Source organism: Perognathus longimembris, chromosome 19 (assembly GCF_023159225.1).
Source record: "Perognathus longimembris pacificus isolate PPM17 chromosome 19, ASM2315922v1, whole genome shotgun sequence".
Lineage (NCBI taxonomy): Eukaryota > Metazoa > Chordata > Mammalia > Rodentia > Heteromyidae > Perognathus > Perognathus longimembris.
In genome coordinates this window covers 24,139,101-24,165,719 of record NC_063179.1, presented here as the reverse complement: position 1 = coordinate 24,165,719, position 26,619 = coordinate 24,139,101, and the positions used below count along the sequence as shown (strand labels likewise).

Here is a 26,619-nt window from a genome sequence, read left to right as displayed (position 1 = left end):
AGTGGTAGAGTGCTAGACTTGAGCAAAAAAGAAGCCAGGGACAGTGGTCAGGCCCTGAGTCCAAGCCCCAGGACTGGCTTCTTTTTGCTCAAGGCTAGCACTCTACCACTAGAGCCACAGCACCACTTCTGGCCTTTTCTGTTTATGTGGTACTGAGGAATTGAACCCCCAGGGCTTCATGTATGTGAGACAAGCACTCTACCACTAGGCCATTTTCCCAGTCCTAGCTTTCAATACTATATTGAAATTCAAGAAAGAAAGATAGCAAAAGAACCCAAACAAATTTCATTAACGAGATAGCACATGGAGCATGTGAGAGCCCTTTAGATAATGTGAGAATGTGAAGCACCTTTTTATTCATCCAAGTTTTCAACGGGATGAAAAACACTTTGACTTTTGATTGCTTCTTAAGTTTGTTTTAGTTGTGGAGAAAATGACATTTTCATTCTCCTTACTATGCTTCATATGATGTGTTTGTGAATAATTACCCTTAAGAACTTTTTCTATTCTTTGGAGTTAAGAGAGATTCAATCCAGTGATTGAAAGGTAAGCTGGACATCTGATTGATTCGAAGCCATGGTACTATACAGCCTTCCAGAAACTCTTGTAAGAATTTAGTCATGTAAGTTCATTTCCTGTGGTATTTGGTGGCTAAATCAGCCAATCGTGGGCTCTTCTTCCCTCCTCCATCTTTCTCTTCCTCTTTAGAGTCTGAACTCTCTTCTTTCTCTTTATAGAGAGACTGAACAATGAGTTAGTTTGATATTTGCAATAATATACCTTTGGTTAACAATGCATTCGTGTGACTACAGCAGCACCTTCCCACTACACAGCCCACTGAAAAGCAGAAGAAACATTAGAAATGATAGATAAGGCCTCCTAGAAATACATTATGTGTAGTGCGGTAGATAATAGTGCTGCTGAGCTGACTTAGTGGGGAATGAAGCCACAGGGCGGATGGCAGCATCACCCCGCAGCCACAGGCTAACGAATTTTGAAGACTTAATTTTATTAACTAGCTGAATTTCCAGCTAGTGCAATCTCTCTCTCTCTCTCTCTCTCTCTCTCTCTCTCTCTCTCTGCCCCTCTCCCTCCCTTCCTTCCTTTCTTTCTTCTTTTGGTTTAGAGACTATGTTGATCAACACATCTATCTATCTATCTATCTATTTATTTATTTATTTATGTATTTATTTATATTTAGTTACTATTTATTTTTGCTGCCAGTTCTGGGGCTTGAATTCAGGGACTGGGTGCTGTCCCTGAGCATTTTTGCTCAAGGATACTGGCTCTACTACTTGAATCACAGCTCCACTTTCAGCTTTTTGGTGGTTAATTGGAAGAGTCTCATGGTCTTTCCTGCCTAGGCTGTCTTTGAACCATGATCCTCAGGTCTATTATTACAGGCTTGAGCTACTGGCACCTGGCACCCTTTTCCTTTTTAGGTTTTGTTAGAGTAATGTTAAATGTATATAGAGAGAATGCATCTGTAGTGCTTAGACATGGCCAAACTTTACTCCTAGTCATTCTTTGCTCCTAGTCAATTTCTCTTTCACTACAGATTATTTTGAAAGAAATGGCAAATATCGGGACTGGGAATATGGCCTATTGACAAGAGTGCTTGCCTTGTATACATGAAGCCCTGGGTGCAATTCCCCACCACCACATATATGGAAAATGGCCAGAAGTGGCGCTGTGACTCAAGTGGCAGAGTGCTAGCCTTGAGCAAAAAAAGGGAAGCCAGGGACAGTGCTTAGGCCCTGAGTTCAAGGCCCAGAACTGGCAAAAAAAAAAAAAAAAAAAAAAAAAAAGAGTAGAAATGGCAAATATCATATCATTCTATTTGTAATGTCTGTGATTTTTCTTAAACATTCCCTTCTGATTTCCTTAAAAGATGATTCCTTCTTATAAACTGCTATCCTATTATCTTACCATGGATAAGGAATTAAGAAAGTAATTCCCTAGCATCATTAATCCATGGAGTGATTTATTTCACTTCAAAGAATGAAGTGAAAGGTATAGAAGTACTCTCATCTTTCCTGTGTCACACTCCTGGAGGGATGCTCTTTCAACTATGTAATGAAAAGTTTGCTTTAGAAACAAGTCTTTGGGCTGAACAAATGCAGCAGTGGTACTCACTGGCCACTGTGTTGAAAATGAACTGAAGCTGGGAGGGGAAAACTGAGAGCAAGTGAGGGAAGGGGAGACATTGTCCAAAAAGAAATGCATTCATTATCTGACTTATGTAACTGTAACCCCTCTGTACCTAACCTTCATAAAAACAATAAATAAGAATCTTTGTTTTTTATGTTTTTAAACAATTATTCTTAAATAGTTGTACACAGGGGATTCAATTCAGCGTCAGTTTGTAAGTACAATGCATCTTTTTTTTTCTTTTAATTTTTATTGTCAAACTGATGTACAGAGAGGTTACAGTTTCATATGTTAGGCATTGGATACATTTCTTGTACCGTTTGTTACCTCATCCCTCATTCCCCCTACCCCCTTCCTCTTTCCCTTTCCCCCCATGAGTTGTTCAGTTGATTTACACCAACAGTTTTGCAAGTATTGCTTTTGTAATAATTTGTCTTTTTACCCTGTTTCTCTCGATTTTGGTATTCCCTTTCAGTTTCCTAGTTCTAATACCAGTATACATGGTTTCCAGTGTACTGAGGTATGATACAGAGATAGTGCAGGTACAACCACAGGAAGGGGATACAAGAGGATCATCAATAATAGAAGCTATGGTTTCACATTGCATGTTGAAAGTAATTACAACAGTGATCAGGTATGATATAGAGATAGTGCAGGTACAACCACAGGAAGGGGATACGAGAGGATCATCAATAATAGAAGCTACGGTTTCACATTGCATGTTGAAAGTAATTACAACAGTGATACAACAGTCGTTTCCATAACATGGAATACATATGTCACCCCTTATATCATTCTTTCCTATCTCTCCCAACCTCACCCATCCCTTCAATTTGCCTTTTTCTATTTTCACATATTTATATAAATAAGATTGCATTCACCCACACTTCTCCCCTTCAGTACAAAGAGCTTCCGGTTTTCTTTCAAGCACATTGAGAAGTAACTCTGACTCTCTGTGAAGTCATTCAACCTTTGTAGACATTAGCCCTTCATTTTCCTAGTGTACTGGATAGGATAACTTTTATTCAATAAAACGTATCAATTTTTTTTTCTGTATAGGGTGTTGTATTAACTGTGACGATAGAGAGGTAAGCAAACCCATTATGATACTTCTAACTAAGAATATTTTTGTGATGAGCACAATAGAAGAAGGATGAGAGATAGTACTATTGAGGTACAACTTATCATATGTTCAACATTAAGTATGTTAATTTGAGAGGAACTAATAGGTTGGCATTAGGGTGTATTTTACTATATAACAGATATTATTTCACATCCTTCATTACTTATGATATATTCTTTTATAGGTTTTATCCAAAGTTTTTACTGGATATTCCATTTCAATTTCTAAATGGTTATTGCTAACATAAAGGATCTCTTTTATATCTTATCTTTTATTAAATCCTATTCTTAGTGATAATAATGTTTACAAATCTCCTAGATATTTCACATAATTATTTGTAAGTAACAATAGTTTTTTTTTTTTGTCTTCTAATGTCTGTGCCATCTAGCTTCTTTTCTTTTTTTAATTTCCATAAAATTGTGAGGGAATAGTAATGGACATAAACTTTGTTGGTTTTGGTGAGAATTCATTTAGAATTTTAATAGTTAAGGTTACTTAGATTATTAAATATGTTAATATTATGGTACTATCTTATTACATACAAGTAAAATATTGTTAATTTTAATACAGATTATGCTTATTGTGTTTGTTTCAAATAGATATTTTTTATACTGTCCAGAAGTTTCTTTCTGGTCTTTTTTTATATAGTTATTGTTTTCTTTTTGTATTTTGAACTTCAAAAGGCTGTACAAAGGGTTATGACTTAACATTTCCATCTAAGTGTCCTATGCTGCTTTATTAGACTCACCCCTTCCATCATTCTTTCCCATCCTGACTGTTTCCCCCCCGCCACCCCCCCCCCCGGCTCATTTGCTTATAGTTTTTAAATTGGATTACAGTTGAATTTTATCTAGTGTGTTTTTCATCTATTGAGCACACAGATTTCAAATTTAATTTGTGAATGTTTAGGTTGAAACTTCTAGATCATTTTTTCTTTTGTAAAAAGTCTGTTTCTCATAAGATAATTTTATGCTCGTTTTTTTCTCCTTATACTTTGTAACTTCCTGTTGGTGAGTGTGTTATTTTGCATTTTTCTAAGAAGCACTCAGTGTTTGTGTTTGTCAATTTTATCTTGTTAAAACATGTTCTATTCTTACATTATTTCCTTAATTTCCTATTGTACTATGGATGCTCATTATATCTCTTCTAATTAAGCTTGCAAGGATTGTTGAAAATGAATCTGTACTTTAAGAAATATCTGGGGAAAGGAAGGGGAATATCAAAATGGAGAGACAAAAGGTAAAAGGTGAACCAATGCAACAGCAATACTTACAAAACTACATGCCTTAATCCAACTATACAATTTATGGGGGAGAGAATTGAGGAGGAGGGAAGGAGGGAGAAAATGAGGGAGAAGGTAACACATTTGATAAGAAATGTACTCACTGATTTACATATGAAACTGCAACCCCTCTGTACATCACTTTGACAATAAATAAATTTAAAAAGAAATATCTGAATAATTAATTTTGCTTTTCAGCTTTATTAATTCTTTCTTCTTGGTTTATGTGATAGTAGCTCTAGATTTATAAACTAGATACTTTGTTTATAATCTTTTTCTTTTGACTACAAATTAGAAATACTGTTTTCCTGAATATAACTTTTATATTCTTTAAACTCTGTCATAAAATTTTAATTTTTATTCATTTTTATTTGATTTTTGGTTGAAGAATATTTTCAAGAAGTTTTCTTATAAATTTTGAAGATTTGAGGACATTTTAAAAATTGAATTGGGCATTTTTTAGATTTCTTTTGGTAGTGAAGAACATGATTGATTTTTTTTTCAATTGTGTATGAAAATAAGATAATATAATAGATTGAGCTTGTTATTAGTTTTATTCAGATACTTTGTCTTTATTCTTAGATACATTGTAGTTTAGTACAGCAGAAATAAGAATAGAAATGTAATGATCTGGATTCTACTTTTTTTTAGGATTAATTTTATTTTATTTATTTTTTGACAGTAAAGCTGTTTTTTTTTAATTTTTATTGTCAAACTGATGTACAGAGAGGTGACAGTTTCATATGTTAGGCATTGGATACATTTCTTGTACTGTTTGTTACTTCCTCCCTCATTCCCCCTCCCCCTCCCCCCTTCTCTTCCCCTCATGAGTTGTTCAGTTGACTTACACCAAACAGTTTTGCAAGTATTCCTTTTGTAGTCATTTGTCTTTTACTTTGAACTGCTGTTAAAATAATTATGGTCATATACAAACTACTTTCTCTCCTTTGGACTAATGTAATACTATACAGAAACATTGCTGTGATAGTGGAAATACTCATGTACTTTAAACAACATGGTATCCACTGAACACATGTGCTTAATGTTACTAAAAGATTGGACTTTTAATGTTATTCAAATCAGATCTATATAACCATGTGACTAGCCTACCTGAATGGATAGTGCATTGTATAGTCCATGTGATTAGGGGCAAGAAATTTTTAAGGGAACCTGATTCTAAAATCTTTACATGATCATGCTATGGGTTTATGTATTTCTGAGGATAATATGATATAATGGGAATTTACAGTAATCAGAAAAATGAATAATTGAAAATTCAACATTATTGTATTGAGCTCAAGTTTCTAACATTTTTGAGACTAAAACATCATCTATATTTCGCAATTGAACCTATGGTAAAAAAATCACATTATTAAAATTATGTTTATGTTTTACTTGTTGGCAAAGGCTGGAAACTCCATAAAATATATCATCTATTCTTTTCCCCAAGGGGTTATAAATTAAAAAAACATCGAAACTGAACTTGCAAGTTACTTAGAAATTAATGAAAATCAGTTCTTAATGTCAAAATTTCTGGAGTAAAACTAAAATTATAACTTGGGGGACAATGGTAAGTCTAATATGTTTCTATTATTTGCAGAAAGAATGCATTGGTGGATTCTGGCTTGTTTACATTCCTTACCAATACAATACTGGTATCAAGGCACTGCTGAAGGACTTCCAGCACTAGGTCCTGAGCACTAGGGTGCATAATCAGTAAGACCCTCAGGAGCCAAGTGGGGTCAGATCGTTGTTATTATGGTTGTTAAGGACCAGATGTATCAACTGGCTTCCATTTTCACATTCAAGTATGAAAAGATATGGGTTGGGGCTGCGTGAACCTTGAGTTTTTAGTCTCCTATTTGATGTTCGTGTCAGACCTTTATTCTCTAAATAAGTACCAGGCAAAATCACTTACACTTCATATTTATTTTCCCCTCTCCTTTTTTCCCACAGCTTAGAGTGAAGTTTTCCTAAGGAAAACGCAGACAGATTTTAAACTTTGTTGTATGCAATAAATTCAATGGATTCTGTATGTATTTATAGCATGATAATTCAGCAGATCATGGAGTATTTGTAAAAATACTTCATTTATGGTGAATTATTTAAACTAATTATACAAATTTAGCTATGCAAACACCAACCTCTAAATACAGTTGTTCATACTAGATTCCCGGTTTTGATATAAAAAGAGTAAATATATTTTACTTGAAGATCTGACAGATTCCTTGTAAACTTTCACTGAAGTTTTGAGTTTTGACACATTTTTAGCTGCTCTTTCTGATTAGTATATTTCTGGATTATAGTTATAGACCAGAACATACCTAAATAATCAGACACTGAAAACATAATCCATAAATAAAACAGAAATAGCTACCAGCTACCATTAAAAAGACAATACCTTTCTTACTTTGTTTTTATGGCTGCTGCTTTGTGAGAAACAGCCTTAATACCCTAGCACTTAGAAACTTTACTGGCTCATATATTTCCATCTTGAATGTACCTTTTACTCATAATCATGATGCTTTCAGGAAATTTAATTTTCTTAAAACTTGGTTTCCATTTTGGTGAAAGATTCATGCCTTGTTTATAAGCACATTGGAAGGTTTTATAATGTAAATCCTGAAGGATCCAACAGCATTTAAAAAAACTATCTAAACTGAAGCTACACAGGACATCCCCAACCCTTCCTCTTCCTCTTAACTGTAGAATCAGTAAGAAATGAAAAATCATACAGTAAGTTCAACATAATAAGTATTTAATTGGGAGGATTAACAGCGTGAAAATGGCAATTTTACCAAAAGCTATCTACAAATTCAATGCAATACCCATCAATATCCCAGCATCATTCTTCAGTGAAATAGAGGAAGCAATTCAGATGTTCATATGGAACAATAAAAAACCCTGAATAGCAAAAACAATCCTAAGTAGAAAGAACAGTACAGGAGGAATATCAATACCAAACTTTAAGTTGTACTACAAAGCTATAGTAATAAAAACAGCTTGGTACTGGCACAAGAACAGGCCAGAGGACCAATGGAACAGAACTGAAGACCCAGAAATGAACCCGCAGACCTACGGTTACCTAATCTTTGACAAAGAAGCTAAAAATATAGGTTGGAAAAAAGACAGCCTCTTCAACAAATGGTGCTGGCAAAACCGTGTCAATACCTGTTACAAACTAAAACTAGACCCCTATTTATCACTGTGCACCAAAATCAACTCCAAATGGATCAAAGACCTGGAAATAAAATCATACACCCTGAGGACACTGCAGGAAGGAATAGGAGACACTCTAGGACTGTTTGGCACTGGAAGAAACTTCCTCAACAAAGGCCCAGAAATGCAACAAATCAAAGAAAGCCTGGACAAGTGGGACTGTATCAAACTGCAGAGCTTCTGCAGGGCAAAGGACATAGCTTCCAAGATAAATAGGAAGCCCACAGATTTGGGAAACGATCTTTACCAGCCATACAATAGACAAAGGCCTGATATCTAAAATATACACAGAACTCAAAAAATTACCTTCCTCCAGAACAAAACGGGAAAGAACCAATAGCCCTCTCAACAAATGGGCTAAAGACCTAAAGAGACTTCTCTGAAGAGGAAATGAGAATGGGCAAGAGTCACATGAAAAAGTGCTCTACATAACTGGCCATAAAGGAAATGTAAATCAACACAACATTGAGGTTCCACCTCACCCCAGTAAGAATGTCTGTTATCAGGAAATCTAGTGCTGGAGAGGATGTGGCCAAAAGGGAACCCTACTACATTGTTGGTGGGAATGCAAACTTGTTCAACCCCTCTGTAAAGCAGTGTGAAGATTCCTCAGGAGGCTAAACATAGAGCTCCCCTATGACCCACAACCCCACTTTTGGGCATCTACTGAAACTACAAGCAAGACCACACTAAAGCCACCAGCACAACTATGTTCATTGTAGCACAGTTTGTCATTGCTAAAACATGGAACCAACCAAGATGCCCCTCAGCAGACAAGTAGATAAGGAAAATGTGGTACATATACACAATGGAATTCTATGCCTCCATCAGAAGGAACAACACTGCCCCATTCGTAAGGAAATGGAAGGACTTGGAAAAAATCATTCTAAGTGAAGTGACCCAGACCCAAAGAAAGATAAACCCTATGGTGTCCCTCATAGGGAATAGCTAGTACATGAGTAGGCTAGTCACGGTAGAAGATCAGAATACCCCAATAGCTACACCCATATGGTCACATAAGATGATATCAAGTGAAATGAACTCCACATTATGGAAACAAGAGGTATACCACTGTTGTAATTATTTTCAACATGTCATGTGAACTTGTACTATTTTTTTTTTTTTTTTGCCAGTCCTGGGGCTTGGACTCAGGGCCTGAGCACTGTCCCTGGCTTCTTTTTGCTCAAGGCTAGCACTCTGCCACTAGAGCCACAGCGCCACTTCTGGCCATTTTCTGTATATGTGGTGCTGGGGAATTGAACCCAGGGCCTCATGTATACGTGTAGGGCAAGCACTCTTGCCACTAGGCCATATCCCCAGCCCCAGTACTATTTTCTTTGTTGTTGTTGTTCTCTTTTTCCTTGTCTGTTTGTTTGGCTGATTGGTTTGTTTAGTTTTGTTTCTCTTGTACTCCTTTCCTGTTGCTGTACCCTTGCGACCACTGTATCACATCTGAGTACCCTGGATACTGCCTATATGGGTATTAGAACTGGGGAAAGGAGAGGGAATACCAAAATTGAGAGAAAAAGAACAAAAAGATGAACCATTCAAAAAGCAGCACTTACAAGACCATTTGGTGTAAACCAACTGCACAACTCTTGAGGGGAGAGAGGAAGGGGGAGGAAGGCAGGGAATGTGGGAGGAGGTAACAAGTAGAACAAGAAATGTACTCACTACCTTTCACATGAATTTATAACCCCTCTGTATCACACTTTGGCAATAAAGAAAAAATAATATGTAAAACAGGAAGCATCTTGCTTAAGGATCTACTTTACTCATCATCATCATCATCATCATTATTATTATTGTTTTTACTTTTTGCCAGTCCTGGGGCTTGGACACAGGGCCTGAACACTCTCCCTGGCTTCTTTCTGCTCAAGGCTAGCACTATACCACTTGAGCCACAGCACCACTTCTGGCTGTTTCTGGTGCTGAGTAATTGAACCCAGGGCTTCATGTATGGGAGGCAAGCACTCTTGCCACTAGGCCATATTCCCAGCCTACTTTACTCTTTTTTGAAACTGAAGAAAAGACTTCAACCATTTTTGTTTCTTTTTACTAATTTGCCTTATACTTTAGGTAGTTAAAGTTAATTTTTCGATGTATATGTATATATACATATGCATATATTCCTTTTTCTTCTTTTAAAGGAGATTCTTCTTACTTAACACAAGTACTTCATGTAATAAGACTCATTTGTGTTTAATTGAGTTTACTAGAAGACATATGTAAATCCTAATGGGAAAAATAACAGAACAGTGCAAAAAAGAATTGTCACATTATTTGTCAAGAACAAGGGCACAGTCTACATTTTTGCAAACTGGTAGTACAATGATTTATGTTAAAAGATCAGTATTACTGTGTTTGATTTAAGATGAACAATCAGAAATCTAAGTATGTAGACTCAGAATAGGCTGATCAAAGTAACAGTGATTTGGATGGCTACAATTTATTATTGGAAAGAGTTAAGCAAGTCCACATATACAGTCCTTAGAATTATCTTTCTTTTTTTCAAAAAATTTTGCCAGTCCTAGGGCTTGGATTCAGGGCCTGAGCACTGTCCCTGGCTTCTTTTAGCTCAAGGCTAGCACTCTACCACTTGAGCCACTTTTTGCCTTTTCAGTTTATGTGGTGCTGAGGAATTGAACCCAGGGCTTCATGCATGCAAGGCAAGCACTCTGCCTCTAAGCCATATTCCCAGCTCCATCTTACTTATTCTTTATGATCCAGAGACTACCTCAAGAATTTCTGTTAGCAACTCTGTATTGCATTATGCTGGCATCTCTAAAGGAATGTAAAGTTAATTGACTATCATAAACATGGCTGAGTTCACTGCAAAGCACAGATTCAGTTGACTGTCATACATTTGTTTTCTGAGTCATTTTGCAAAGCCTTTTAATAACAGTCTTAGAGAGTCATCAGGAGAGTCTCTTGCAGGGAGAAATCTGATCATCAATCTGTTTTGTTTTCATTTTTATGGAAAAACAAAAACCATAGGAACAGGCCACATACAGAGATATTTTAAAACAAAGTTTTAATTTTAGATGAATCCTACTTTGTCAGAAAGGCTGCAGAAATAGTACAGTTTATGTATGTACCTTGCCCAATAGGCCCTGTTGTTTTCACCTTATATTATTATAGTGTATTTATCAATCAAGAACCACATATTAGTATATTTTTATCAAGTAAACTCCATTTTATTGCTGGAATTCCATCAATTATTTCTTCCATTTTTGTCCCTTCTGTGTTCTAAACTCTACTTCAGGATACTACCTTATACTATTTTTTAATAGGCTAATTAGAAGACACAAATGCCACAAATGTCCATTATATGGCCTCCAGGCTTCTCTGGTTCCTGTTAGTTTTTGTGTCCTTTGTTTTTCATAAGTTTGTCCATCTTGAGAAGTATTGGCCAAGTGTCCTGTAAAATGTTCCCTCTACCTGGGTTTATCTAATGTTTTCTCTGATTATGTTAGACTCAGTTTATGAATAGAAAGGTGGTTACCAAAGGAAACAGGAGAGGACAATGAGGAAAACTGGATCAGTGGGAACTAAGTGACAGATAGGAATAGTTCTGCTGTGCTCTCACACTGTAGGTTGACTATAGATGACAATAATGTACTGCGTTTTCCAGATCTAGAACAAAGCTTTTACTTTAAGGAGATATTTATTTAACTCAATTTCAAGGTGATACAGTTCATTGTGTATCAAACCATCATGTTATCCCATTTGTATATGCAACATTTATGTTTTGTGTACTAGTTAAAGTAGATTTTAACTGTGCTACAGTGGCACAGGGCTAAAAATCCTAACTTCTCAGGAGACAGAGATCAGGAGGCGATCTTGTAGGACTTAGCCCTTAACTTGTGGGCTCTGCATTAACACCAGATAGTTAAGCTCAGAAATTACCTGGTTTATTCCCAGTTAGTGATAGAGAGTTGGGAAATTATTTGGTAGAAAGAAAAGAAAAGAAAAGAAAAACCACCTTCACATTTGTTGTCAGAAGAGTTGCAAGTATACACAGTTGAATAGGTATTATTTATTTTTGTAGTTTGGAGAGTTTTGTTTTTATCCTATTTATTTACCAGTATAACCATTTATTTGTATCAGTATGTTATCATGTATATTTTGTATTTTGTATTATAATTCAGTGCCATATTACTTATTTTTAATGCTCAAATTTTTCTAGCTGTTGGAAATTCTTCTGGGTTCATTCGCAGATACTTTGCTGAACTCCCTCACTTTCTTTTAATTTTCATCTCTCTCCTCTTGTTTACTCATTCACATTTATCCACCATCAATTTTTCATCTCTGTGTTTAATAGTACATTCTAGAATTACAGGGTGCTTGATATATATATATATATATATATATACACACACACACATATATACACACACATACATACATCTCCTACTGTAAGCTATTTCTCTAGAGAGGCCTAGTTAATCTTACTGGGGAGTGGTATTTAGAAATGAAGAACTGGATTTAGCTTTCAGTTCTTCTCAGTAGATAGACATACATTGTGTGAATGCATACTAGCCCATAGTCATACAATTCTGAATTGTTAAAACAAACAACTATTTACTGAGGTTAGAGACAAAAGTAAGTCCATCATAAGTAGCTATATTTCAATTTGTTTTTTTTTAATGTTGAGCCTAGAAAGCAGCATAATTAGTACCCAAAATAGTGAGTGCTTACAAAATATATCCCATCCTTCCTTTAAGTATTTTCCATATACTAGGTCCTATCTGCCATCTACTGTTGCAGTGGTTAAGGAGTAAAACTTCACATGCTTATAGCTCATACTTTCAACCTAAAATTTGACAAGTTTCTTAACATTCCTGCACCTAGGTTCATATGAAATGATATAGAAGTAACTGGGATTTTTATTATACAGTGACTGATTTTTAATGGTGTTTAGTTACATATTTCAAATTAATTTTTGGCACTGTGAACAGTTAAAAGAGAAAATTAGTGGAGCCATCAAGATTAGAAATTTATCAGGTTATTTCTGAAGTTCAGAGAAGTTCAGAAGCACCTCTGATATTCTTTGACATCAAGAAATGAGTTAAAGGTTCTATGTCCCTAAATATTTCTACCTCTTATTTTCTCTGATTTTTACCTTGAAGGTCCTTTTGTTGTTTTCATTGGCTAAACTCCATATGTTACTTGGATTTTATTAGTTTTTCTTGACAAATAAAATTGGCATTGCACTCATATGCACAAAAGAGTTTGTAGTGTATACACATGTCTTGGTAAATTTGCAGATAAGTACACTTGTGGAACTATCCCTATAAATAGTACCATAAGCCATCACCTGTAAGCCCCCCCCCTTTTGTTTGGGGGATGCTGGCATAATAGCTACTTTGTTAATGAATTGTTAGCCATCTAATCCACATTGCTATCTACGCCCTGCCAGTGGGGTGTCATTCAGAGCACCACTTGGAACATGACATTTAGCTGTTGCATCTCCACTGTCATTCTTTCCCTAGTTTTGATGGCCTAGACAATTTTGATGAGTACTGGTTTAGACACCTTGTAAAGTCCTTCAGTTTGGGATTTCTGGTGTTTTTCTCAAGGCTAGATTCTATTCTTAGTGTCCCTTTCTCAATGGAACCTTTCACCAAGTGTTTATGTATTATGTTTTCTCTAAAGATAATTTATTCCCCCTACCTGGAAGTGAGGCATTTCTCAGCAACCCACCCTCACTTGTCAGAATCACCTCCTTTTACAAAGTAAGACTTGCATAGGAGGGGAAAAATGGAAAGGATGTCCCTCAAGGACCACTTGGGATATCCATTTGCCACAAATGATCATAACTCCCTGCAGGTTCTTAATAGTCCTTAAACTGAGCTGTCAGCTGATCCAGAGGATAGCTGAGGCATAAACATATAGTTATTGTTCATTTAATGTAGAGTCAGATAGTTTTATGTTCTTCCAATCGACCCTTTAATATGTGCTCAATATGACAATTTAAAAAATACGTATAGCATGCTCTTTCACAATCCCTTTGGGAAATGTTTTTATTTCCTTTGAAATCATCTTCTGCATCCCTTTATTGTTTTTAAAGTTCACAGCCATTCATGCCTGTAATCCTAGCTATGTGAGAGGCTGAGATCTGAAGGATTGAGCTTCCAAGCCAGCCTGGACAGAAGAGTTTACAAGGCCTCTCCTTAATCCATAGTTGGGTACAGTGGTACATGCCGGCCATCCCTAGCTAAGTGGGAGGCTGAGATTGGAAGGTCTTTGGTTTCAAGCCCGTCCAAGCAGGAGACTTTGTTACTACGGAGAAGCTGGAAATACTGGTGAACACCCATGATCCTAGGAAATATTGAAGTGTAGAGTAAGCAGAATGCAATCCAATCCATGTGCCTGCAAAGGAATTGAGGTCTTATCCTAGAATAGCCAATCAAATAAAAAAAAAAAAACAGGGCTGGAGGCATGACTCAAGTGATAGAGCACTAGCCTAGCAAGCAGCAAATCCTGAGGACCACCAAAAAAAATCCACTGGTAATAATTCTTTTTTTGTTGCTGTTGTATTCATTTCAGTCACTGTTTCTCTTTGTGTAAAAATTCCATTCAGCTGTCAGAGATGGCCGTGTAATTACAATGATTCCACAATTGTGGTCTATACAGCTTTGCATATAGATAGTGGGAGGAGATGACCAGGTAAAGTGTGTTCATGTTTCTAGTTTTCCCACCCTTTTTGAGGAATCAGAAAAGTATGTTTTTGAGAATAGCTCTTTTGTGATTGTACAAGGTCCAGTAGCAGTTTTATATCCCAGAGCGAATGAGTTGTTGAGAGCACTGATGATATTTTTAACACATACAGACCCATAAAAAAGATCATTTTTGTGTTTTAGCTGTCATTATTGTAGTGATTATCCAAGAACCTAACTTCTAAAAGTGAATAAGCCTTTTAAAAAATTCTGTGCAGGCTGGGAATATGGCCTAGTAGCAAGAGAGCTTGCCTTGTATACATGAAGCCCTGGGTTCAATTCCCCAGCACCACATATATAGAAAATGGCCAGAAGTGGCGCTGTGGCTCAAGTGGCAGAGTGCTAACCTTGAACAAAAGGAAGCCAGGGACAGTGCTCAGGCCTTGAGTTCAAGGCCCAGGACTGGCAAAAAAAAAAAAAAAATCCGTGGTAATGAATGAGGTCTTTTATTTCCTTTATATCCCCCAATAGGGGGTTGGTTCACATTAAATTGAACCAGACATGGGATTTCTTTATTTGTAGATCATATGTGGCCATCTGTCAATTGTGTCAGTTTCACATGGCTCTAATACTTTTCTCTTGATGAGGCAATGAAAGGAAAACCAAATGAAACCTAAGCCTTGGATTTTCTAAAACCGTACTTCTTCTCTTTCTATAAAATACACAGGATCAGACCTAGGGTGCTTAATTGCTTTCAGTAAATTCAATTAAATAACCCTTCTGTAGTCTAAAAACGCTTAATCATTTCCAAATGAAAATAAATCCTTCTGTATTACCAAGAAACACTTTCCCAATCTCTTCCCACCCATGCCTTTTGTAGGAGGCCTGAGAAAACCAAGTGATCTCACTTAGCCAGCTTTGTTCCATGTTTGTTTTCATCTCTGCAGTGTTATGAATGGATTGTGAAAACTGAAATGACAGTCTCAAACGCAGAGTGGGAGTAACCCAGTGTTTCTCTTTATGTCCATTTTATTAATCCTACAAATAGACCAGAGTGCTTGTACCTCGGAATTTTAAACCAAGAAGTTAAGCTTGTAACATGCAATAAAAAAAATTGGATGCATATTCATTGTACCTTAGGAAAAGAAAATACTTCAGTTTTATATTTCTCACTATCCTCTTACTAAATGCTTATTGGTTTTCTAGACAAAGGCCTTAGTATAATTTATGAGAATCAATTTTATATAGATTAGTATTTTTCCTTTACTTGCAGTGATATTTCACAAGTGAATTATAGACATCCTCTTGAATAGCATTTTTACTTTTATGAAATGAGAGATTTGGTGTAGTTAATAGAGAGGACCAGAGCTCATTTTTCTTATTTGAAATTAACTGCTTTCTTTATGATTGAAACCTATTACGGTTCTAACATTTGCTAACCTATCAAAGAAGTTCTAGGCTATTTCATAATAAATGATTGGATGAAAATTCTGATTTTAGTAAGAAAATAATTTTTACTTGTGCTAGAATTCTTAAAATTCACATGCATATGCAATGTCTTACAGAAACTTGATGTTATTTTTGCATATGTAGTTTTGGATATAAAGTATACAGAACAAATTTTCATTTTTAAACAATCTATCTAAAACTAGTAAATACGCATGTTTATCAAGTAATCCAATATATGTATATACATTTAATTCTCAGATATTTTAAGATTGATACATAATACTGATCCTATAATTATGTCAACTATAATAGAAGTTATTCTTTTGCCTTTGTAGAAGAAATGAACTTTACCATTTGTAAAGTTCTGAAAGAAAATTAGAAGTGACAGCACTAGGGTTTTAGAATCGACTTTGTTGGTTTCATTCAGTCTCAGAAACAGAAGAAGGCATTCAAAAACTGAATTGTTGAAAGAAAAGCATCTTGTATACCCAGGGATAATACAGAAACTCTTAACAGGCAGTAAGTAGATGTTCAGTGACTAATGGTTGAGATGTCAGGTTTAAGTCTCTTTCTCAAGCGTATCTTACAAATGAATTTTTTCCTTTTCCTCCTGAAAAATGAAATAACAAGTACAGTGTACTCTAGATATTTGTATTTCTTGAATAATATATTTATTTAGCAGTGCTGTGGATATAAAAGGGCTAGATGAGCTTATGTGGGGCAATTTCAGAGTAAGGTATTCTCTAGGTCCCATTGCCTGAGCCAAGGCATCGTTGAACTTTGAACTGGAAGTGAAGTTTTTTTTTTGTTTTGGCCAGCCCTGGGCCTTGGACTCAGGGCCTGAGCACCATCCCTGGCTTCTTCCCGCTCAAGGCTAGCACTCTGGCACTTGAGCGAGCCACAGCGCCACTTCTGGCCGTTTTCTGTATATGTGGTGCTGGGGAATCGAACCTAGGGCCTCGTGTATCCGAGGCAGGCACTCTTGCCACTAGGCTATATCCCCAGCCGGAAGTGAAGTTTTAATTTCACATATTATGAAATTCTCTCTCATTAGGCCAGCTTATTAGGCTGAGTGTGTTCAGAGACTACTCTCTAGGCTCTGAAGTAAGAGAAAAACTGTAGATGTTTGTCTTAGCTTACTGTGGCTAAGGAAAGAAAATATAAACTAAGAGGCTGGAATTCAAGTGTTCAAGCTGACAGTGATGGATGGATAACTGATCTTTACTATAAGCAACTTTGTTAATTTACATAGTAATAGAGAATAAAATTATATTTCTTGTTTCAGTCTAGATTTACATGATCAACTTGTCTATCCTTAAAAATGTAATTAATCTGTGAATGGATTTGGGTTTGGAAGGAAAGCATAATGCCTACAGTATTCTGATATAGTTTATCATGAACTAAGGTAAATGATAAATCTTTTATTTTCCCTAAAGAAAAGTATAGGCTATTTCTCTTTGTTTCAACAAATGTTATTACTCTTTTTAGTTTGCCTTTTCTGCTCTTTAGTTGGGAGCATGTTTAGAAGAACTTTCCATTCCTAGAGCACTTTTTAATAATGGGGAAGACAGAAATAGAGAGGCTTATATTTGGATTGAGAATGGGTACTTAATGTTCCAGTGTTTAATACTGAAAAGCAAGCACCAGGTTTATTAATAAATCACACAGCAGCTATTCTTCCCTTTTACTTGCAATCGATTCACATTTTCTACTGTAGCACTAGCATTACTTAAGATGGTTTACATTTTGTTGTATATATGACAGATTGTTTCTTTCTTAATACCAGAATATTAGAGGTATATACGCCATTACTATTTAAGTCATAATATAAAGGCAGTATCAGGAATAATTTTCTATTTTGTTTTAGATAACATTTTACAGGATGATACAAATATATTTGTTTTACCTTTTTGTATACGAGGCAAGCTCTCTTGCCACTAGGCCATATCCCCAGCCCTGTTTTACCTTTTTGTAAAATACTCAAAAATATTACCAAAGGTCATGTTTAGTGCTGAATTACTGTTTTCTTGGGTGTACAATTTAATATTTGTACTTTGATGTATTGAAGGTGCTTTTTATTTTTATTAGCTTATAATTGCTGTGCAGAAGAGTTTCATTTCTGATATATGGAATTTTTTTTTTTTTTTTTTGGCCAGTCCTGGGGCTTGGACTCAGGGCCTGAGCACTGTCCCTGGCTTCTTCCTGCTCAAGGCTAGCACTCTGCCATTTGAGCCACAGCGCCACTTCTGGCCATTTTCTGTATATGTGGTGCTGGGGAATCGAACCCAGGGGCTCATGTATATGAGGCAGGCACTCTTGCCACTAGGCCATATCCCCAGCCCTGATATATGGAATTATATACATACATTGTACCTCAAATTAACCCTCTCCATCAGTTCCCTTTATACTCCCTTCCTTAAAACAATTTCAGCATTCTATTCTTATACATGTGTATAAAAACTCTTCAGCTACATTCTCTCCCTCTTCATACTCCCTCTTTTACTTCATTCCCTCTCCATCCACTTCTTGGTAGTACCCACCCCAAACAGAATCCCATATCCTTGGCATTCACTGTTGTTGTTGTTGTTTTTTTTCCAGTTGTGGGGCTTGAACTCTTGGCCTGATGCTGTCCTGGCCTCTTTTGCTCAGGGCTAGTGATCTACCACACATTCTCATTTATTATTCTTATTTTCTGATTTGGAATTCTATTCAGAAAAGGGTTACCTATACTTACAGCTCCATCAGTTTTCCCTATTTTTCTCCAGCAGTTTCAGAGTTTTTGTTGTTACTCAAGGTCTTTATCCACAGTGAGTGGTAGAGACCTATGTATAGTCTTCTCCATGTGGATATCCAATTTCTCCAACAATTTGCTTAGGAGACCGTTTTTCCTCCAACAGGGGTTTTTGCTGCCCTTGTCAAAAATCAAATGACTGTAGCTGTATGAGTTTACTTCTGGATGTTCTATTCTACTTCATTGATCTATGTCTGTTTAAAAATTATTTTATTGGTAGGGTGATGTACAGAGGGATTACAGTTATGTAACTAAAGTAATGAGTACATTTCTTGTCACACAGTGTTACCTCCTTTCTCGTTTTCTCCCACTTTCTGTCCCCCCTCATCTATGTCTGTTTTTGTTCCAGCACCATACTGTTTTTTTATTACTGTTCTGTGGTATAGTTTAAAGTTAGGTATTTTGATACCTCCAGCTTAGCTATTTTTGGTTCATTGATTCAGTATCTTCGTGTTTTATATGAATTTTGACATTTCTATTTCAGTAAAGAATTCCATGGGATTTGGGATTTTGGTAGACATTTTATAGAATATGAAGATTATTTTTGGTGGTATGGCCATCTTTGAGATCTTAATTTCTAATCTCTGAACATCACAGACATTGCCATCTTTGGGTATCTCCTTCAAGTTGGTCCTTCAAGAATTCATGGTTTTCATTAGAGAAGATTTTGATGTCTTTGACTAAGTGTATAACTAGGATTTTTTTTTTTTTTGGCACCTACTGGGAATGAAATTGTTCTCTTGATTTCGTTCCTAGCCTGTATATCATTGGATTATAGAAATGCTATTGATTTTTAGATGTTGATTTTGTACCCTGGTGCTTTTCCAAAGGTGATTTTTTTGTCCAAAAGTGATTTTTTAAATCTAAGAGTTTTTCATAGAGTCTTAAGGTCTTTTAATTATAAAATATAATCTACAAATAGGAATACTTTGACTTTTCCTTTTCCTAAGTGTAATCATTTCTCCTTATTGCTCTGGGTAAGAATTTTAGCACCATTTTAAGTAAGAGTGGGGATCATGGACATCCTTGTCTTATCTCTGCCTTTAGATGAAAAATTGTTTCAGTTTTTTTCCCCAGTTTAGTATGAGGTTGACTATGGCTTTTCAGATAAAGTCTTTGCTATGTTGAAGTGTGTTTCTTTTATTCCCAGTTTCTTCATGGCCCATTCCATGGAAGATTGTTGCGTATTATCCAATTGTTTGTCTGAATCGATTGTAATGATAATCAGATCTAGTGGGAAATTTCTAGTCTACAAATCAGTAAGAGGAGAAATTTTAGAGATTTTAGATTCAGTATTTTTTTCCTTATTTTATTTTGCTGTACCTTGAATTCATTTAGATTTTTATCTGTATTTTCTGGTTTCATTTAATTCTTTCCTAGCATTCTTTTAGGTTTTACTAAGGTGTTTACACATATTATCCATCATCTCATTGGTCATTCTTATCATCATCTCCTTGAGTTCAATACTTAAGATTTTATCCACTTCACTGTCAGTCAGGTCCTTTGATTGCTGATTTTTTGAGATGTTGTCTTACCTCCTTTTATTTTCCATATTTCTTGTGTTTCTGAGTACAGATTTGCTCATCTGAAGTGAAGTCATTGGTAGAAGGTTTAATTGTCTTTCAGATGAATGATTTTCTATGTTCTGGCAGGACTGGGTAGTGACTGGGATTTAAATGTGCCATTTCTTATCACTCACCTATGGATGTAACTGCAGTAAAAATTCACCAATGCAATACCAAATCAAACCATTGGCAGCATTATCCAAACCGTCACTTGCATTATATATTAAAGGCTCAACTTTTATATGTACAGTATAGAAGAGTTTGTTAGAAAAAATTATCTGTGTTAAAATTTAGCTTGTAGGGCTGGGGGGAATATGGCTTAGTGCTTGCCTTGCATGCATAAAGCCCTGAGTTCAATTCCTCAGCACCATATAAACAGAAAAAGTAGTAGAGTGCTAGCCTTGAACAAAAAGAAGCCAGGGACAGTGCTCAAGCCCTGAGTCCAAGCCCCAAGACTGGCCAAAAAAAAAAAAAAAAAAAAAAAAAAAAAAAAAAAAAAAAAGCTTGTAAAAGTAAGTAGAGAGAGGAAAGAAAAATGGAAAGAAAGGAATATGAAGTGTGGGGCTGAATGTAAACAAAATAATAGTATGTAGGGATATAGTTAAATTATTGGGCAATCAGGAATTGCAAGTAGTTAGAAACATCAATATGAAGAAAAAGAGATTGACTAAAAAACAATGGAGGGGCTGGGGATATGGCCTAGTGGCAAGAGCGCTTGCCTCTTATACTTGAAGCCCTGGGTTCGATTCCCCAGCACCACATATACAGAAAATGTCCAGAAGTGGCGCTGTGACTCAAGTGGCATAGTGCTAGCCTTGAGCAAAGAGAAGCCAGGGACAGTGCTCAAGCCCTGAGTTCAAGGCCCAGGACTGGCAAAAAACAAAACAAAACAAAAAACAATGGAAACATTTCTTAAAGAGGAATAGTATAAAAACTGACTTTTTTTCTTTTTGAGGAGAAGAGTGTATGCTTGCTGGACTCTGTCAATACAGTGAATGCGCTCCTCCAATCTGTGGTTCTCAGAGTTCTGTCTATTGTTCTCAGTTCTGTTTACTCAAATATCCCTGTGCTATGGAGACTGGGTATAGCCTAAGTATGATCTTATCTGGTCAGTTAGGTTCTGAACCAGTGAAAGCTCCGGGTGTGAAGTGGAGAAGGTTCTGTGAGACAGCAGCAATTTCCATGGGTTGCACTCCTTTCCAGGGTTCTGGAATGGGTTGAGCAGTTCCAGATATGTGAAGCAGAATTTGGGAGTGGGTGTTGGGTTCTGTTCTGATAGGTAGTATAAGTCAGAGAGCACTCTGCCAGGTGCTCCTCCTCTGAAAACCTGCACCTTCTGCTACTACACAAGGGACACAGTTGCTGCCCTGATTTGTCCACAGTGAGCTTTCCTCTTTCCCTCCTAGACGACATCCAGTTCAATGTTTCCAGTTCAATGCAAAGTGAAGGTAAAATAACCCATGTCATTCATATATAAACATACACTGTTGGGCTGAGTATTGGGTTTAGGGCTGGAGTAAGACAGCTTCCACACTCCATTCTTTCTGTTGGCATAGATATCCAGTTGTCACATAATCTCACTCATTCATCAGACAGGCCCTAGAGGTTAAGGTCTTTTGGTCAAGCTGCGTTGCTGAAAATCCTTCCTAGATAATAGTATTTACATCTACAAGCTGGGTTGGGCTGAATGGTTAGTCCTAAGGATGTAATTGATTATAGGAAAGTCTATCCAGCTTGCTCACTTCATTTCTGCTTTCTGTCTTGGGTGGAAAGAAACAGATGCTGGAAGGCTTCTGTCTGATAGCTAGACAGGGCAGAGCTTGCAATCCTGAGTTTTAACCCTCCATGCAGATATGTTATTACTGGGGGCCATGTCCAAGTAGTTTTTGTCAGAACAAAATAGAACAAAACAAAATGTAACAAGCCAGGATTGGAAGGGTTGAGAGAGGAGACAGATTCAGAGCCACTTCTACAAGGCAGCTGGAGGTTCTGCTCAAGCAAAATTTTCTCTATTTCCTTCATAGATCTGAAGATTCGTACTTTTTAACTTTCTCTTGTCACTCTATCTATCTTGTCTTTTACTGGTGTTTTTCCATGGCCTCCCAACTTCCTCATCTTTCCTTTTAGCCATGTACCTGAGTTTTTATTTCTGGTTCAAAGAGACAGAGAAATGTGGTGTATGCCTACAATTTGCCACCTTTTCATTGAAATTTTTTTTTTTTTTTTTTTTTTTTGGCCAGTCCTGGGCCTTGGACTCAGGGCCTGAACACTGTCCCTGACTTCTTCCCGCTCAAGGCTAGCACTCCGCCACTTGAGCCACAGCGCCGCTTCTGGCCGTTTTCTGTATATGTGGTGCTGGGAAATCGAACCTAGGGCCTCGTGTATCCGAGGCAGGCACTCTTGCCACTAGGCTATATCCCCAGCCTGAAATTTTTAATATTGATGACAATAGTTTCTCTTACAATATCTTATAGCATTAGTAAATAGAAACAAAGTAAGTGAAACATACTGAAATATTAATTTAAATTTAACAGTATATGCTAGGTAAAATGCAGAAAGTCACATCCATGTTTTACTTCTAATTCCTATTTTGGTGCTTTTTTTCATAGAAGACTCTGAGTAAATATTTGTAAATTAAAGATTGTACTTGAATCATCTTTTTTTAGTGAAGTTATGTGATTATGTCAGAGTCCAGTATGCCTAATTTCTAGCTCATTTTATTACAGTATTCTTTTTATACTTGGTAACAGGGTCAATCCTTAACTGCAAAAAAGATGAATTGCCTATAAGTTGAAATCTAGCAATCATCTCTTGATTATGCTAGTCAAAATGCATTTCAGAACTGTACCATTCAAGAAATGTACGTTACTGATGAGATTTTAAAGTAAGCCACACTTTGTGTCATGGTAGCCCAGTACTTAACTTGGGCACTGAATCTTTTCTTCATTATATGCCTATTTTTCTCTAAGTATCACTTTTTCTGTCATGATTTATTTAAAAGTATTTTTTAGCCCTTTAATCTCCTTTTTTTATGAGCTTCTTGTTTTGTATGTTAAATAAGATGCTGGATTTGGGGGAGGAAGATGAGATTGTGGGTGGTTCTATATCCATATTCGGCTGTTTGCTTAACTTATGCTGCCTCTATTCTCAAAATTTCTCCCATTTCCTGACTCTGTTATTCACTGAACAAATGTACTATACTTCTGTAAATGTTAAATGATGCCTAGGATATTTGGATAGAGCTGTGGATCATAGTGCTTGGTGGCTTGGTTACCTCCCTATAAGAACAGTAAGACCCCTGAAAACCTCCCTACTCCCTTCTCATTATGCAGCCACTAACAGCTAGCTCTAATTCCACACTGAATTCTCATTCATCCATTGAACTCACTTAGACAGCCTATCCTTGTGCTGGTTATATTAACTGTTATAACAAACCTTCCAATTTTAGTTGCCTAGTACCCTAAATATTTGTTTCTCATTGATATTGAACAATGTGACATAGTTTCAAATACATTACATGGTCACTTTACGGCCCAGTGTGAGGGAGGCTTAGTCACCTCCCTGCATCATTTTGGACGTCATTTGTCCCAATTGCAGAAGGACTATACAAGATTACATATAAGAGATTGGTAAAGGCCAAAGAATGGAAATCATAAACAGTACTTCCTTTCCTTCTACTCTGGACCTCAGGCAGCTATCCATCTCTAACTCCTTTGAGAGCTAAGAAATGCAAGTGCTTGGGTCCCCAAAGAATACTGGATAACCTGGATTGAAGGATAATGATGAGCTTTATATAACTACTTATTTTTTTTCTGCCAGTGTAAATAGAACAACTTGCTTGCCTTTGGTAATTGATTCTGTTTCAGGAATCCTTTGGGGATTGAAATGGAGGGACACATTTTATTTCATTTTTCTAAGACATGAATATATTAACAGAATAGGGAAAAAATATTTGAAGGTTTCACTGTTTACCTGCTGGAAATGCTTTCTCTCACAGAACTGATTTTCCCACCTTGCAAACTTCATTGGTGAAGCTCCGTGAGCCTGTTACTTCCATCTCTCTTTTCCTAGGCACAACTCAAAGTTGCATCTCAAGTTTTCTGCTAGAATCAGAACATTCCTATGTTAGTAATTTACTCATCTGTTTGCTTGTGCCAATACTTAACATGGAGGGTGAGAGGGAGGAAGGCACTGAGGTATAAGGGAAGAAGGTCATGAGGTTAGTAGGCAAGGACACTGGGGTCAGTGCACATTGCTTCTTTTAGAGAAAGAAAGTTGCTCCAACTCCTTCTTACTGCTTGTGGATATTTTACCTTCCCTAGACAGTGAGATTTTTCAAATAAAAACCTGTCTTAAGGATCTCTAGTATAGTATCAGGCTCATGCTACATAGTAAGTTGATTTGATCAAATAAGATACAAATGAACACTTTTCATAAAATTTGTTTACTACACCCATTTATTTTTATGCAGGATACACCACAGATGTACAATAGTACAGATAATGTTATTTCTGGTTTATAAATAAAATGAACTCTAATTCTGAGAAATTGGATATTTTCCCAGTGTCACATGGTGGGTTAATGGAATAGATCTCAAATGTTCTGTTTCTAATCTTGGGGCATTTTTCACTCCTGGAAACAAACATTTTAAGTATCAAAATGATGCTTTGAAATTTATTGCATGTGCTTTGGGGAATGAAAACACCAAACCACTTTTATCTCTTTGAGTGATGAAGCCTATTCATTTATAGTGAGTCAAGAAAATGTTCTTTTGTAACATAAGAGAGAGGTGTTTCTTTGTTGTTCGGGGTTTTTTTTGAAGGGCTATATCCATTTCCACCAGTACAGTGTTTTGTACCCAGTAGGTGTTCTATTGCCCTATAAATATTTCTTTGCTAATTGAGTGATCTAAAATGTGCACATCTCATTTACTTAAATTGAACAAGCTTTCTGTTAGAGGCTTGTCATGAGTTTTCACTTTTGTAGTCATTATATCTCGGGACAAAATTTGCCTGTGTTATATTCTGTTTTATTTTCTTTCTTTCTTCCTTTTCCTTCCCTCCCCCCCACCCCCCCACCCCCGCCCCTGGGCCTTGAACCCTGGGGCTAGGCACTGTTTCTGAATCTCTTTGTGCTCAGGATTAGCACTCCACCACTTGAAACACAGTGCCACTTCTGGATTTTTCTGAGTAGTTTATTGGAGATAAGAGTCTCACAGACTTTTCTGCCCAGGCTGGCTTTGAACTGTGAACCTCAGATCTCAGCCTCCTAGGTAGCTAGGATTATAGGTGTGAGCCACTGGCGCCCTGCTAGAAATTTTCTTTTTAATTCAAGGAAGTTTTAGCACCATCTCTTACATATCTGGGTTCTGTGGCGGCGTCTTCATCATCTATCTCCCACCCCCTTATAGGCTGCCACCGGGACAGTTTGTGAATGCTGAGGCTTTCTGGATTTTCCAGTCACCACCAATTGAAATGACCTGGTGGCCAGTTTATTAAGGTTGTAGCTGGTGAAATGTGAAGGAATTGCTTACCTGTTTAAAATCACACATTTCACCTGAACATTTTGCTTTATTTCTGAATCCAGACTTATGAGTTCCTGCTAACTATTGCTAGCTGTTCCTATCTTATTACGTTGCAGACTCTAAAATCACAAAGCATTGAGATTACTTCTTTCTTTTATTCTAGTCATCTAATCTATCTTTCATTGACCTCTAAAGTGTCTTTAAAATCATGGAATTTTGAGCTGGAATTTATTATTTAGTTAATCAGGTATTGACTTGGTTATATTTTGTTTTGTTTTTGCTGGTATTGGGACTTGAACTCAGAGTGTCACACTCTTACTTTGACTTTTCATTTGAGGTTGGTGCTTTATCACTGGAGTCACACCTTCAGTTCTGGCTTTTTGCTGATTAATTGGAAATAAGAGTCGCATGGACTTTTTCTGCCTCTACTGACTTTGAATTGCAATCCTCCTGACTAGCTAAGATTATAGGCATGAAACACCAATACCCATCTGAGACCCTGACTTAATATATCAGTGTTGAGTGCTTTCCCTCTCTCCTTTGGCTCTGACTGTATGGAGCAAAAGAGTTAGGTTTAAAAAAAGCAACTTTAACATTCAGTGTTTGAAGCCTTTTTCAATGAATTTGTGTAAGGTTAATTTCATCATCTCTGAACACACCTTCATTAACTAGGAAACAGAACAGACAGTGGGAATTTTTCAGAGTGCAAAGTCCACAGAAGGTGGTTGACAAATACATAATGAAAGAGGAGTCAACAGATGGATAGAATTAGAATAATAATGTTGACAGAATCCTGAATTCAGCTTCTGGTTTCTGGTTTCTAATTTTGATTAATAGGAACGTGGCTTTCATT

At 36.5% G+C, this 26,619-nt stretch overlaps 1 protein-coding gene across 1 annotated transcript in view; it reads left to right on the top strand.

The window, feature by feature from the left end:
* Positions 1–26,619, top strand: part of Oxct1 (3-oxoacid CoA-transferase 1) — a 141,052-nt gene that overhangs the window by 90,693 nt on the left and 23,740 nt on the right. The window lies entirely within an intron of this gene.